The 14,579-nt window shown below is 40.5% G+C and overlaps 1 long non-coding RNA gene across 1 annotated transcript in view; it reads left to right on the plus strand.

Annotated features, from left to right (window-relative positions):
• Nucleotides 1-14,420: 14,420 nt before the first annotated feature.
• LOC127043068 (uncharacterized) overlaps nt 14,421-14,579 on the plus strand; it is a 37,405-nt gene continuing 37,246 nt past the window's right edge. Inside the window, exon 1 of the long non-coding RNA XR_007772136.1 lies at nt 14,421-14,520. This is a non-coding gene — a long non-coding RNA (uncharacterized LOC127043068). The remainder of the gene's footprint in view (nt 14,521-14,579) is intronic.

Raw genomic sequence — 14,579 nt, forward strand, 5'->3', positions numbered from 1 at the left:
TTAAAAAGGGATCCAGAGGTGACCCTGGCAATTACAGGCCAGTAAGCTTGATTTCAGTACTGAGCAAACTGGTTGAAACTATAACAAAGAACAAAATTGTCAGACACATAGATGAACATAACTTGTTGGGGAAGAGTCAGCATGGTTTTTGTAAAGGGAAATCATGCCTCACCAATCTGCTAGAATTCTTTGAGGGGGTCAACAAGCATGTGGACAACAGGGATCCAGTGGAAATAGTTTACTTAGATTTTCAGAAAGCCTTTGACAAGATCCCTCGTCAAAGGCTCTTAAGCAAAATAAACTGTCATGGGATAAGAGGGAAGGGCCTCTCATGCACTGATAACTGGTTAAAAGATAGGAAACAAAGGGTAGGAATAAATGGTCAGTTTTCAGAATGGAGAGGGGTAAATAGTGGTGTCCCCTAGGGGTCTGTTCTGGGACCAGTCCTATTCAACATATTCATAAATGATCTGGAAAAAGGGATAAACAGTGAGATGGCAAAATTTGCAGATGATACAAAACTACTCAAGATAGTTAAATCCCAGGCAGACTGTGAAGAGCTACAAAAGGATCTCTCAAAACTGAGTGAGTGGGCAACAGAATGTCAAATGAAATTCACTGTTGATAAATGCAAAGTAATGCACATTGGAAAGCATAATCCCAAGTATACCTATACAATGATGGAGTCTAAATTAGCTGTTACCACTCAGGAAAGAGATCTTGGAGTTATTGTGGACGGTTCTCTGAAAACATCCACTGAATGTGCGGTGGCAGTCAAAAAAGCGAACTCAGTGTTGGGGATCATTAAGAAAGGGATAGATAATAAGACAGAAAATATCATACTGCCTCTGTATAAATCCATGGTACATCCACATCTTGAATACTGCCTGTAGATGTGGTCTCAAAAAAGGTATATTGGATTAGAAAAGGTTGAGAAAAGGGCAACAAAAATGATTAGTGGTATGGAATGGCTTCCATATGAGGAGAGATTAACAAGACTGGGACTTTTCAGCTTGGAAAAGAGACAACTAAGAGGGGGATATGATAGAGGTCTATGATATCGTGACTGCTGTGGAGAAAATAAATAGGGAAGTGTTATTTACTCCTCATAACACAAGAACTAGGGGTCAATAAATGAAGTTAATAGGCAGCAGGTTTAAAACAAACAAAAGGAAATATTTCTTCACACAATGCACAGTCAACCTGTGGAACTCTTTGCCAGAGGATGTTGTGAAGGCCAAGACTATAACACAGTGCAAAAAAGAACTAGATAAATTAATGGAGGATAAGTCCATCAATGGCTATTAGCCAGGATGGGCAGGGCTGTTGTCCCTAGCCTTTGTTTGCCAGAAGCTGGGAATGGGCAACAGGGAATGGATCTCTTGATGATTACCTGTTCTGTTCATTCCCTCTGGGGCACCTGGTATAGGTTGCTGTCGGAAGACAGGATACTGGGGTGGATGGACCTTTGGTCTGACCCAGTGTGACCAGTCCTACATTCTTATGCTCTTAATTGTTCATCAAAGGTTTAACTATTCTGAATAGATTGAATGTTCAGAAATTCATTTCTTTTCTACTTGCTAATGTTCAAAAGGAGAAAATTAAGAATAATTTTATGATAATAATTAATAATCACCTTTCTGACTATATGGAAAACTAGATAATCTGTAACAGCACAATTCCATATTTGTTATGTGCCAGTTATCTGTAAAAGTGGAATTTCTGAAATGGACAGCAACATTTAGTGGGAAAGCTTTGGAAATAACCACCAAGGTCTGGCTTGGTGGTATAGCAGCAGGATAACATGTTACCCCTTGGGAGTTCAGTTCTTGATCCCTGGGATCACTGCAAAAAAAGTATATTCCGCTCTGGGGACAAGGATTAGAAGACAGGCACTTCATACTGCTCTCACCTACCCCATCTGCAGTACCATTGATGAGGCCTAAGGGGCTCTGTCCAAACTTCTTCATCAGAAGGGATAGCCATGAAAGAGCAGAGTATAAAAGGGAGAGGGAAATATGAAGATTCCACAATATGTCTGGGAGAAAAGAAGCAGGAACACTTTATGGCGACTGCTGCAGCCACCATGCATATCAAGGCAGCTTTACCCATGGAGTCACAGATCCTGAAAGGTATTTAGGCACCTATCTTCCATTGAAATCAATAAGAGTTACACAGAATAAAATGATATTTTTAGTTTAATAGAAAAGTGAATGTGTAAAAAAAAAATCCAGAATGCAGTACATTTACATATAGGGAAATTATATTTATATTACTATTCATGCTTCTTCTTTCTCCAGTTTCGAATCAAAGTAGTCAAAGCAAGTAAAGGGAATAACTAATACCTCAACAGTCCTGCTTTGTCAAAACAGTTAAAAGTAAATATGCATTGATGCCTTGTTGGGAAACAAATGGTGTTCATAAATATGTTTAAAAAGTAAGAAACGAGGGGTTTGAGATCACTTATTGGTTAAAGGAAATGAGGAATGAATATAAGACAGTAATAAATGGCTGTGACCTGGTCACAGCAAAGTCATGTAGGCAGTTGATATCCTCTAGCAATGCAGCTCATCTGCTGATCCAGCTGTAATTGGGAATAAAACCAACTCACATTTTAAAGCAGTACTGTACCTTTGGAAGCTTTTTGTAGGCTATGTTTCAAGAGACATTTAAAAAAAATCCCTTATACCCTTCCCAAACATATCTTAATAATTTTTGACTTTGGCTATTTCTTTTAACCCAGATTTGCTTTGAAACACTCTTTGATCTTTAACTTTCAGTCACAATACAATTATAATAAGGAGGAGCTACATAATATCTAGCAACATTAGACAAATCTGGGGACACGGCACACAAAATTAGCACCTAGACAAGGATCACTTTTCAAATTAGTTTTTGGGCTCTCCTTGTTCATATTTGTTCTATCATGCCTATTCGGCACTGGTCCGTATTGGGGTGGTGTGGAGCTGTACCACTCCGGGGGTTCCCAGAATTCTATGGCACACAAGGGAACCATAATTCCTACCATACACGTCCCATGTGATGGTCCCATACCCCAGCCATGGGCAAAGGGAGGAGGCCTATTACCCTGCCCTTCTGCATTTGCTATGTATTGTGGTGCTTCCCCAGAGGTGCATGATGGGACTTAAAGAAGAAATAAAAATGCCAGACCAGTTACTCTAAGGCAGTGTTTCCCAGATTTGGGACGCTGCTTGTTTAGGGAAAGCCTCTGGTGGGCCAGGCTGGTTTGTTTACCTGCTGCGTCCACAGGTCCGGCCGATCGCAGCTCCCACTGGCCCAGATAGCTGCTCTAGACCAATGGGAGCGGCCCAGGCCGAGGAACGTGCTGGCTGTCGCTTCCCGCAGCCCCCATTGGCCTGGAGCAGCAAACTGCGGCCAGTGGGAGCTGTGACCGGCTGGACCTGCTGAGGGGGCAGGTAAACGAACTGGCCCGGCCCGCCAGGGACTTTCCCTAAACAAGCAGTGTCCTAAGTTTGGGAAACACTACTCTAAGGTCTTTAAGGATTTTATGCTGCTCAGTTGGCCTGAGAGTAGCTGGTCTGGCATTTTTAGTTCCCCATAAGGCCTTTTATTAACACACTGCTAGGAGCCTGTATCTAAGGTACTACTACAGCATATTAGTGATCATATTGTGTGTCATGTCCACCTGAGGACATTATGGTTACACTGCAACCAAGAGGGTAACAGATGGTCCCACTTCTACTCTGGTTTCTTCCATTTCCCCCTTTCTCCATAATGGTCCTGTTGCCACTGCTATTTTTAGGTTAAAGCTGGGCAAAGCTTTCTTTGAAACTCTTTTCTTTAATTAGCTTGTAGAGGTCACTACAGGGTGATATGATGTTCACCTCCTGCCCCTTACTCCTAGGACTAGGGTTGGCTGAATACTGTCTAAGGTAGTAGTCACAAATCTCTGTTAGAATAAGAACATCTGCACCCTCTTCATTTTCCTGGAGCAGTCACACAAAAATGTTTGTGTGAAGAGAAAAAGTTGTACTAATGAAAATGTGATGAATATTCAACCCAGAAAGCTTTGCCTGGCTGTCTTGAAAGTATTTGTGCACTTGGGAGTCATCCAATCAGGAAACAGGAAAATACTTAAGTGAAAAAAATGCATAGGTTCATAGAAAATTGTGACTAGCATATCTCAAGTTCTGTGGCAGGTAGATCAGGAGGCATCCATAGCCTGGAACAGGTTCACATAAACCATTCATTGAATAGTTCTGAACAACAGACATTTTTCTGAGTATTCTCATTGATGATTTGTAAAGATAAAAAGGAGCTAAATCAAACAAATAGTTCACCAAGCTCTTCCCAGACTCCTCCACTATTCACATATTACTTCCGATTTTTAAAGAATTATGTTCTTTTTTCTCAGGGATTATTTCTCATCTTTTACTGTGTCTGTTTGTCTGTAAATATTTCATTTCCAGCACAGAAGTTGCTTGCAGCTGATTATCACTTTGGAATGGTTCCCAATATGTAAAAGATTGGCAAACAACCACTTTTAAAATCTCCTCCAGGTTCACAGAAGACCAAGGAAGATGAAAATGGATAAACAGTCAGTCTGATTTTCACTGAGAGGGCAACCTTCTTTCTTAGTCAATGAATAGATCCCTGACATTCTTTCCTGACAGCCTCAGGATTGGGCCTTTAGTATTAATGCCAATGCTATGATTTAAAGCTTTAGGACAAAATTCTCCTCTTGCTTGCAAGGGTGTAAATCTTTAATTTCAAGGAAGGAATTAGATAGACTTCAGTGGTATTTCCTGGGATTTACTGTGGTGCAAATGAGATCAGATTATGGCCCCTGGTCTTTGAAGCTATAACACCACTGCTCACTGAATCATTGCCCCGCTTTTTTTATGTTTACGGTTATACCCTTTTCAGACCGAATGTTGCTGTCATATAAAGAAAAACTCCACCCATCTGCCTGGAAATCTAGAAGCTCAAATAATCAGGAAGCACTGTGGAGTCTTCCTAATAAACTGTGTTGTGTATTTGAAAATAAAGGAGTTTGTTTTGATTTATAATTTCCGCCTGGTGAGGGCATTCATCTGGCTGAAAAGTGGTATAATTTTACCATTGCCACAACTGGAGCTCAGTGGGAGAGATGGTAAGCAAACCTGTCAGTGGATTTCAGACTTGTTGGACCATTAGATTGCAAAATGGAATGCTTAGGAACTAGACTGTGTCTGACCCATTCGAATGTGCCCAAAGGAGAGAGAAAGTAAGTACCAGAAACTCTTTCCCACCAGGAACTTCTGGCCCAGGGCCTGGGCACAATAGGAATCCTTGCTCTGAAAGAGCATGATGTCTCCAGGAGCTCTCCTTAGCGTACTGTATTTCTGCTGTGCCCCCAATACAGAGCTGGCCATCTAGCAGATCAAAGAATCTGATCCTAAGTCCACTTCACAGCAGTCCCTGAGGGAATGCTGGCTCTTCAGCAGCTCTAACGTACTCTGGGAGTGGGTTATACAGAATCAGGGAGCCACAACCAGCTCCTTGTGTCCTCCTCACCCACCATCCCCCCCACACACACACCGAGCATCCACGTGTGCTTGGGAAGGTGGAAAATATTGTAATAGAAAGTGATTGTACACTGAAATGAAAAGAGAGCAATGGCACCATCAGTTATCAGAAACAGAGTTCTGTATTGATTGTATTATCTGGTTCACCAATGTAAAAGCTGGCAGTGTAAGTACGAATTAGCTGAAGTGATGGTTTCTCATATTAAAGCATGGTGTCATAATATTAGCATTATAATTCAGGAAACACAGTATGAATACTGCAAAGCAAGCAGATGATTCATGTGCATTAGTCACCGTCCCCTGTCATAACAATCTCTGGTCCATGGAGGTGCTCGTCATGTTCTAACTCTCAGTAGCTACTATGGTAACTTGTCACAGCTTTACCTTGCTGGGGGAACCTGTAGGTTGTAACAGAACATCATATTCCAGTTCAGCAAGAGAATCAGGCTGAGAATCTGCTGATGCAAGCTGCATATCATTTTCTTTCTGATCACGCATGCCTCAAATGACCTTTCTCTTACCTAATCTGAGCTGCAGCAGTAACGTTAAAAAACTGTTGTTTGTGGTAGTTTAGAGAGTTGTCAAGCTATATAAAAGTCTTCACATCCCAGGCAATTTGAAATAATTTTTCAAGTAAAATTTTGTGAGACACAAATATCCGATGCTTTACTGAAACCCAAATATAGTGCATCTACCACGATCTCTTCATCCAGCTACTAATTTTGTAATTCTGTAAGAAGACACTAGTTTGGTCTGGTAACATTAAATGGATTTGTTACAAATCTATTCTTCTCATCACTTGTGGCTCCCTCACTTCTTCCTCCACCTTTTAGTTTATGCTAAAATGCAGTAATGGGCCTCTTTACTCAACTAATCTGCTACTTCTGAGTATTCAGGGTAATATCGGCTGACTTTATTGACTGAAATACATTTTTCTTACACCTCACTACTGTTTGCTCTTCTGAGCTAACACAAATGAGCTACTATTCTTGCTGCAGAACATTGGTTAAGTTCTGATGGCAGGATATTTATTGTAGTGATGGCTGAGATAGAAAGAAACCAGTTTGATCTTCAGGTGTCAGGTTGAGTTTGTGGATTAAAACCCTCATCCTGTTCCATGTAAACTGTGCAGAACTGATCTGGAGAGAGAATAAGTAAGTATGGAATTCCATGATTTTTACAGTCATTTTTTGCAGGAGAAATTTCTTTTGACTCCTTATAGGTCTGGAGCACTATAATGGTCAGTTCTAAGGACCAGAGTGTGGGCTTCAATTTTCAGTGGGAGTTGAACACCTAACTCCCTTAGGCTCCTTTGAAAATTCAGCCATTCTGTACAGTAGAGAACACTTCAGACACATGACTGTCATGCATAGTAGTAGGGCTGGCCAGAAAATGAGGATTCCATTTTGCAAAAAATGTTGAGGTTTCAGCATTCTGTTTCACTTTGCATCTGAGGGAGAGGAAGGGTCTACACTGCAATTGGACACCCACAGCTGGCCTGTGCCAGGTGACTTGGACTCACAGGGCTCAGGCTAAGGAGCTCTTTAATTTCAGAATAGACGTTCAGGCTCAGGCTGGAGCCTCAGCTCTAGGATCCTGCAAGGTGGGAGGATCTCAGAGCTTGGGTTCCAGTTTAAGCCCAAACATCTACACTGCAATTAAACAGCTTCTTAGCCTGAGGCCCGTGAGCCTGAGACAGCTGGCATGGGCCAGCCACAGGTATCTAACTGCAATGTACACATACCAGAAGAGAGACTTACCCTAGAATAGCCAATAACTTAGCATTTAGGGCATTAACCTGGGATATGGGATATGACCCAGGTTCATGTCCCTGATCTGCTTGATTCAAAGCAGAGCCTGGATTTCCCACATACCAGGTGAGAGCTCTAACAAACCCATTTGTGTATTGGCTATTCTAGGGTAGCTGGAGCTGTATCTCTCTGATCTGGCAAGTAATTCCATCCAGGACCCAAGAAACCTTCCTGATGAAAGTTTCCTCAAAAGTGAATCATTTCTGCAAAAAGTTTCGGTTTCGATGAATTGACATTTCTCGACAAAAAAAGCTTTGTTGAAAAATTCCCATCCAGATCTACTAACCAGTACTTCAGGGCAGCCAAGCACAGAGATTTCTTCCTTCTAGTAAGTCATCAAACATAGCTTCAGAGTTGTAAGCTGTGTGATTAAGAAACATTTTAGGTAAATTGATTCATACAGTATTTATACAGCTAAACCAGTATATAGCATCAGTTCAGGTGGAGTGTGATTGTTCTCTAGAGATGTAAATGTCAACACAGCAAGGCAGTTTATGAGGAGGTTAAGCCACAAAAAATAGTGGCCATAACTTTGAATAGAAATTTGAGGAGTGAGAAAGTTTGCATTATTGAAAAATCAATTCCAGTACTTTGCCTTCTCCTGAGTCTTGCCCCGGGAGTTGGCACAACCTTTCTTTAGCATTTATACTGTCCACTTAAGCAATACAACAACGAGCACCAGCTACAACCACAGCAGCACTACATTTCTCCTTTACTCTCCATATTAACATTAAACCTTCCTAACAAGAATAGCACTTTGCAGAAAAAATGCCCTCTGTCATCAGATCTGTCAAGATTCAGTAACTATCTGTTCTATAGCAAACCTCCCAACTGACACAGAAAGACTCCAGGCATTATTTTGCTGAGACTGCTCCTATCATACAAAGATCTGCTGGAGGCTTCAATTGCCTTAACTTACTGTAGTAAGAGATGATCTGGCTGGGTTTTCTGTGGAACAGCCAGAAAACCCTGAGGAGGAAAAGAAACAAGCAGGATGTGGGAGTCGTAGTCTGAATGTATATAATGCAATATTCAGAGCCTTCTGGCTAAAAATGTTCTGATGGCTTAAGGGGAGCACTAGTCATATTATTAAGAAAGGATTTGGGATGGGCTATATTGATGGACAAAACCAGCTATTTTCCAAGACACAAACCTCTGAAGACAGACTGCACATTTCCAGTGTGGTAATGGTTAAATAAAAGCTTTTCTGGCACCATAAAGTCCACAGCAATTTAAGCTGCAAACAGCCACACAAACAACAATGAGCTAAATGTAATAAATGGTACAGTAGAATTGGGGTCAGATGCATAGCTTATGGGCATGGTATCTTATCATTTCAGAAACCCACACACTGGAGTTGGAAAGTAAATATCCTGTATCCAGTTTCAAAGCAGAAAATAATATTTTCAACTACTACAGGACAAAGTCAGGATTTTTATGTGAGGGATAAAAAATATGCCCTAGTATGGCAAAAAAGAGAGATTGTTCCTTCATGGAGAAATCAATGTTTAAGTTATACCTATTTTAGCTGTTCCCAGGAGAAAGGAGGTAAAAGGAGCGAGGCATTATAGAAAGTCAGTCCAAGCTAGGGGGTAAGGCTGGGCAAGATGCTCCCAGAAAATATATAGTGCATCAAAAGCAGCCAGTGAAATGGATTTGCGTCATAGTCAGATTACGAGAGAGATTCCCCCTTTTATGTAATTGTGGGAATTACCTTCTTTCCAAGTTTCTTCAAGACACAAGGGAAGAGAAACAGAAAGCTAGGCACAGAACTGACTAGGTTTCACAGACTATTTTTTGGGAGCAGGGTGAAGAAATGTTTTGTGCTGAAAGAACATAGAAAAAGGCATATTTTAAGCATCCACATGTAGCAAAGGGCAGTTGGACGTTTCTGTTTGGATTATTACCCGGCAGTATAAATGTTTATTTGAACACCATACAAACTATCCGAAGCTACTGAGTCTACCAAATTATGCTGGAAATCTCACATGACCATGTTTTCTCATGAGATGTTTCGTTCATTCTATAATAGTATTTTGTCTCTTGTGCCTCCAGTCCTAGCTGGAGCCTGGAAGCAGAGGATGGAAATTGAAAAAAAAGTAGAAAAGGTACAAATACATATATAACTAGCTATAGCAAGCTTCCAACAAGATAGAGCTTAGAGTTGATTCAGATAAAGGTCCAGGTTAGTTTTATTTTATTTGGATATGTTTGCTCATCTCTTGTCACAAAAGCAAATGGGTATTTATTGATTACTTCCATCCACACCACTGGATTCAATGTTTCTGCTATACCATTGCACTGATCTCTTCTGGCTAAACCACTGTATTGATTTCTTCTGCTCCTGTTATATGCTTTCTCTGATTCTCTTGTCCACTCACTTCATTTAGCCAGGAAGTTATAGGATTAGGCCTGATCCTGCTAACATTTATGCACACAATGAATTTACACACATGAATACGCCTGTGATTGCAAATCTGTCGTACAATTGCTCAAAACCTGTGATGGGCTTTCAGTCATTCGGTCAAAATGATATTCGGTAGCAATCTATAGTTATCAGTGATGGTAACTGGACTTTCTCTCCCTTAAATTTCAAAGACGTCAGAACTCACAATCATGGCCTGCTTTTCAAAAGAGCTCATTTTGGACACATGTTGGATGCTGAGGTTTTCTGAAAATCTGACTCTTAATTATTGCCTAACCAGGAGCTGGGCTCTTTGGGAAATCTTACCCTAGTTAAGAGTGCTGAACTCTTGAAAATCTACTACTGTGAAAAGAATATTCATTTCAGCTGTCTCATATAGATTTGGTCAAAAATGTTCCATCTTAATTTCTTACTATGGAAAATTGGGCCTTCAGTTAAACAAGCATTTGATTTCTTTGGAATTTTCAATTTTTCAATGGTAAATGAAACATTTGTGGCTGAAAATAATTTTTTACTATTTCTGGCAGTTTTTAGTTGCTAACTGTTGTTTTTTTTTAATGTCAAATTGACATTTTCTATGGAGAAAAAGAATTCCAGCTGTAATGTTTAATAAAATTGCACTGAAAATAAATGTTCTCATATTGTTCCAGACATGGGGTTTTAGATAAAAAACACCAAGTGTCATACCAGTAAATTCTAAATATTTTTAAATAATAGTCCGAATATATTTTTGAAACACATCATTAATGTTGACCATTAATGACCATATATACTCATTTTTTATATGAGGATGATGTCTTCACAGATAAAATCCTGGGATATATTAAAAATTGTATATGATAATAGCTTTGTCTGTTTCCATCTAGAAGGGGGAATATAGAGAGCTTTAATACCCGTACCAAAACAGAAAAAGAAAAAATTTATGCATGGAGAACCTGTGCTGCCTGATTATTATTACTATACTTTTTCGGGCGTCCTCTGGGTGTTATTTCCACTCACCTTTATGGCTCTTTCATCCAAAAAAACCCAAGAATTTGTAAGAAAATTCTATAACCTGGGAGACAGATTTTCTTCTTCATATAAAAACACTCACAGCCCCGTGGTGACACTGAAAGAATGGTATTGTTTAGATAGGGTTATGCACTGATGTGCATTTGACACACATTATCAGAGCAACTCTGTTCATGCATATTGCTTTTTTAAAGGAATGGGTGTAAGAGCCACATGGACATTGTGTCTTTTTAAACAAGGGATCCATCGGCACTAACAAATAACCAGAAATGTGGTGAATTCAACATGTTTTGTGCTCCCAGAACATATTAAAGCAGATAGCAATTTTTCTTAAATGTGTTTGTCACTCACGTATATTATAAAAACAGAGCCTATGGTTTGGTTCTGGACAGTTCACTGCAAGTGCCTGGGTCCTGATTCTGCAAATATTTATATGCACATGCTTAACTATAATGCATGTGAATAGTCCCACTGAAGCCCATGGAACAACTCTCATGAATAAAGCTGTGTGTGTGTGTGTGTGTGTGTTTCCAGGACTGAGCCCATAGGTGGCAAGTTCTTTGGGACAGGTATTGTCTTTTTGTTATATATTTGTGCAGCACCTCACCCAATGGGGCTGGGACCTGTACATGCTACCACAGTACAAATAAATAAAATCATAGTAAGTATTACATAGTCAAAACTTGAGCAGCGTGACTGGTCACCTATTTCTCATTGAATTGTTTCTGCTCCCTGTTTGGAGGCCATAGCTGTTCACGGGCAGCAGGCCTGAGTAAACCCGGAGCTTTGCTTTTCTCACGATGAAGGTGGGAGCTGGAGATAAGCAGGCCGAGGGAAATTTAGGATATTTAAAACTTTTTCCTTTCTTTACCATCATGGCCTTGGCCTGAAGCATCACTCTTAGGAAAATAAGGCCTCTGTAAAATGACGGGTCCCATACCATATAAGATATGCAACATTTATTCTATGGAGTGGTCCATCATTTTCTGCCTACAGAAACAGTCCCACCACAGTGATTGGCACATCGTTATTGTATGTGTGAACTGTCATAAACAGATAGCTAAGGGTTAATGTCTCTTTCACCTGAAGCACCTGACCAGAGGACCAATCAGGAAACCGGATTTTTTCAACTCTGGGTGGAGGGAAGTTTCTGTCTGAGTCTTTTGTCTGTCTGCTTGTTTTCTCTGAGCTTTGGAGAAGTAGTTTCTGCTTTCTAATCTTCTGTTTCTAAGTGTAAGGACAAAGAGATCAGATAGTAAGTTATATGGTTTCTTTTCTTTGGTATTTGCATGAATATAAGTGCTGGAGTGCTTTAATTTGTATTCTTTTTGAATAAGGCTGTTTATTCAATATTCTTTTAAGCAATTGACCCTGTATTTTGTCACCTTAATACAGAGAGACCATTTGTATGTATTTTTCTTTCTTTTTATATAAAGCTTTCTTTTAAGACCTGTTGGAGTTTTTCTTTACTTCAGGGAAATTGAGTCTGTACTCACCAGGGAATTGGTGGGAGGAAGAAATCAGGGGGAGATCTGTGTGTGTTGGATTTGCTAGCCTGATTTTGCATTCCCTCTGGGTGAAGAGGAAAGTGCTTTTGTTTCCAGGACTGGGAACGGAGAGGGGGAGTCACTCTGTTTGGATTCACAGAGCTTGTGTCTGTGTATCTCTCCAGGAGCACCTGGAGGGGGGAAGGGAAAAAGGATTATTTCCCTTTGTTGTGAGACTCAAGGGATTTGGGTCTTGGGGTCCCCAGGGAAGGTTTTTCAGGGGGGACCAGAGTGTCCCAAAACACTCTAATTTTTTGGGTGGTGGCAGCAAGTACCAGGTCCAAGCTGGTAACTAAGCTTGGAGGTTTTCATGCTAACCCCCATATTTTGGACGCTAAGGTCCAAATCTGGGACTAAGGTTTGACATGAACACACAGAGTCGGAGTTAGGTTCAGATCCCTCTAAAAAACTCCTTATCCAAGTCTCTGGCTAGGGTTTTAAAAAGCATTACAGCTATGTCCTACTACGGGATATAGCTAGCCTATATCCATTCACTATAAGTGCACTTTGCAGCAGGATGGATCCTGAAGGTAGGTTGCTGGGAGTAACTGTGCTGTAGCTGAAGCAGCTGCTTCTTGCCAGTATGTAGGGAGAGCAAAGATGATAAGCAGCCTTTCCCTGTTAGTGCTAGTTCTGGTGATGCAGCAGGAGGATGTACTTTTGTCACAGGTGCAGGAATGACCACGGCTTTTCTCTTTATACGTACTCTGGTCAGTATTGGCCAACACGCCTCCATGGTTCTTTCATTTCCCACATTGGTACTTCATTTGGGAGCTAGGTCCAAGGGGGGACAAAGATGAAGACCAGTGAGGGTTATAGCAATGTGGTCTCAGGCGAAATAGCACCAATTACAGACAGTGGCTGAGTAGTGTAGGGATAACCTGCCAGGAAGAAAAAGACACAGTGGGGTGGGTATGTTAAAACCAAACCTTTTATACATTAAGGAGATTACCACTATCATCTAAAAGGTCAGAGCCTGTGGTCTGCTGGGTGCTCAAGGAAGCAGATGCCACCAGAAGGAGAAAATCACATGGAGCTGGCTAAATAAAGCTACCTGGCTGGGCAAGATATCAAAACTCTGCTCAGTTATTTTGTAGGAACGTATTCCTATGGGTGGCAAAAAAACCCTGGTGGGAAGCCAAACAGAACAAGGCCCTGTACCTCTCAGCAGCTTGTCTATTGTTTGTCACCTATCAGCCAACTAATGATGGCAAGGCTGAGTGACAGTTGGGAAGAAATTGGAATGTTTTTAATTTATTTATTCAGACTGAGATTTTCCAAGCTGCTTAAGGAATTTGGACTAGAATTAATAGGGATTGGGCATCCATCTCTTCCAGGCAGTTGTGAAAGTCAAACCCTTAATTTATAAAAGCAAGAAAAAATGAAGGATAACATTTTCAAAAGCCTCCAAATCCCATTAAAAGTCACTGGGACTTAGGCTACCTAGTGATTTAGGTGGTTGTGAAAATAGGATTTAGGAGGCAGATTTTTAAAAGTATTCAAGCGCCTAAACATGCAGTAAGGCACCTACTGTGATTTTCAAAATCATTTAGGCAACTAGGTGCCTTTGAAACTCCTACTAGGTGTCTATCTGCATTTTGAGGTCCCTAAATAACTAAAAATATGACCCTAGATTCCTAAGTCATTTAGTCATTTTGAACATTTTACCTTAAATGATCTGGAGCCATCAAGCTGTGCTCATAGGTTAGCTGTGCAGCTGCATGATATTATCTGTATCCTTTCTCTCCTTCCCCTTTGCCCTCCAGCTGTGTGTTACCCTCACTTACTGCACTATTTTCAAAATTAAAGTGCAGATATTGATGCAGCAGCACCACAAAGAAGGAAGGGGGAGCGGTCATGGGTGCCAATTCATAATATATGTTGGTACAAGTGTATGTGAAATGTTTTGGGTTTTGTTTCACTCAGTCTATTTACTTAACTGAACCTGTACTTCAAATCTTTTTACACTGTTGACCCTAGAAAGGTGTTGAAAAAGGAAGGGGTGAGAATGGTTGTATAAGTGTGTGTTTATACTAGAAATGACTTCACTTTGTTCTTTTCTTTTTTCTCGAAAGAAAATCAAGCAGGATCCCTTTAATGGTGAAGCATGATGGGATCACTGTCCAGAGAATGAAAAGCAGCCATTCCAGAGCCCCTTTACTTTGATGTGTGCTCAGGTAGTGTAAATATCTGAAAAAGTGAGATGCGATAAAACAAGAATTCAGTTGAAACATTA

The sequence above is a fragment of the Gopherus flavomarginatus genome, chromosome 1, assembly GCF_025201925.1.
Source record: "Gopherus flavomarginatus isolate rGopFla2 chromosome 1, rGopFla2.mat.asm, whole genome shotgun sequence".
NCBI classification, from domain to species: domain Eukaryota; kingdom Metazoa; phylum Chordata; order Testudines; family Testudinidae; genus Gopherus; species Gopherus flavomarginatus.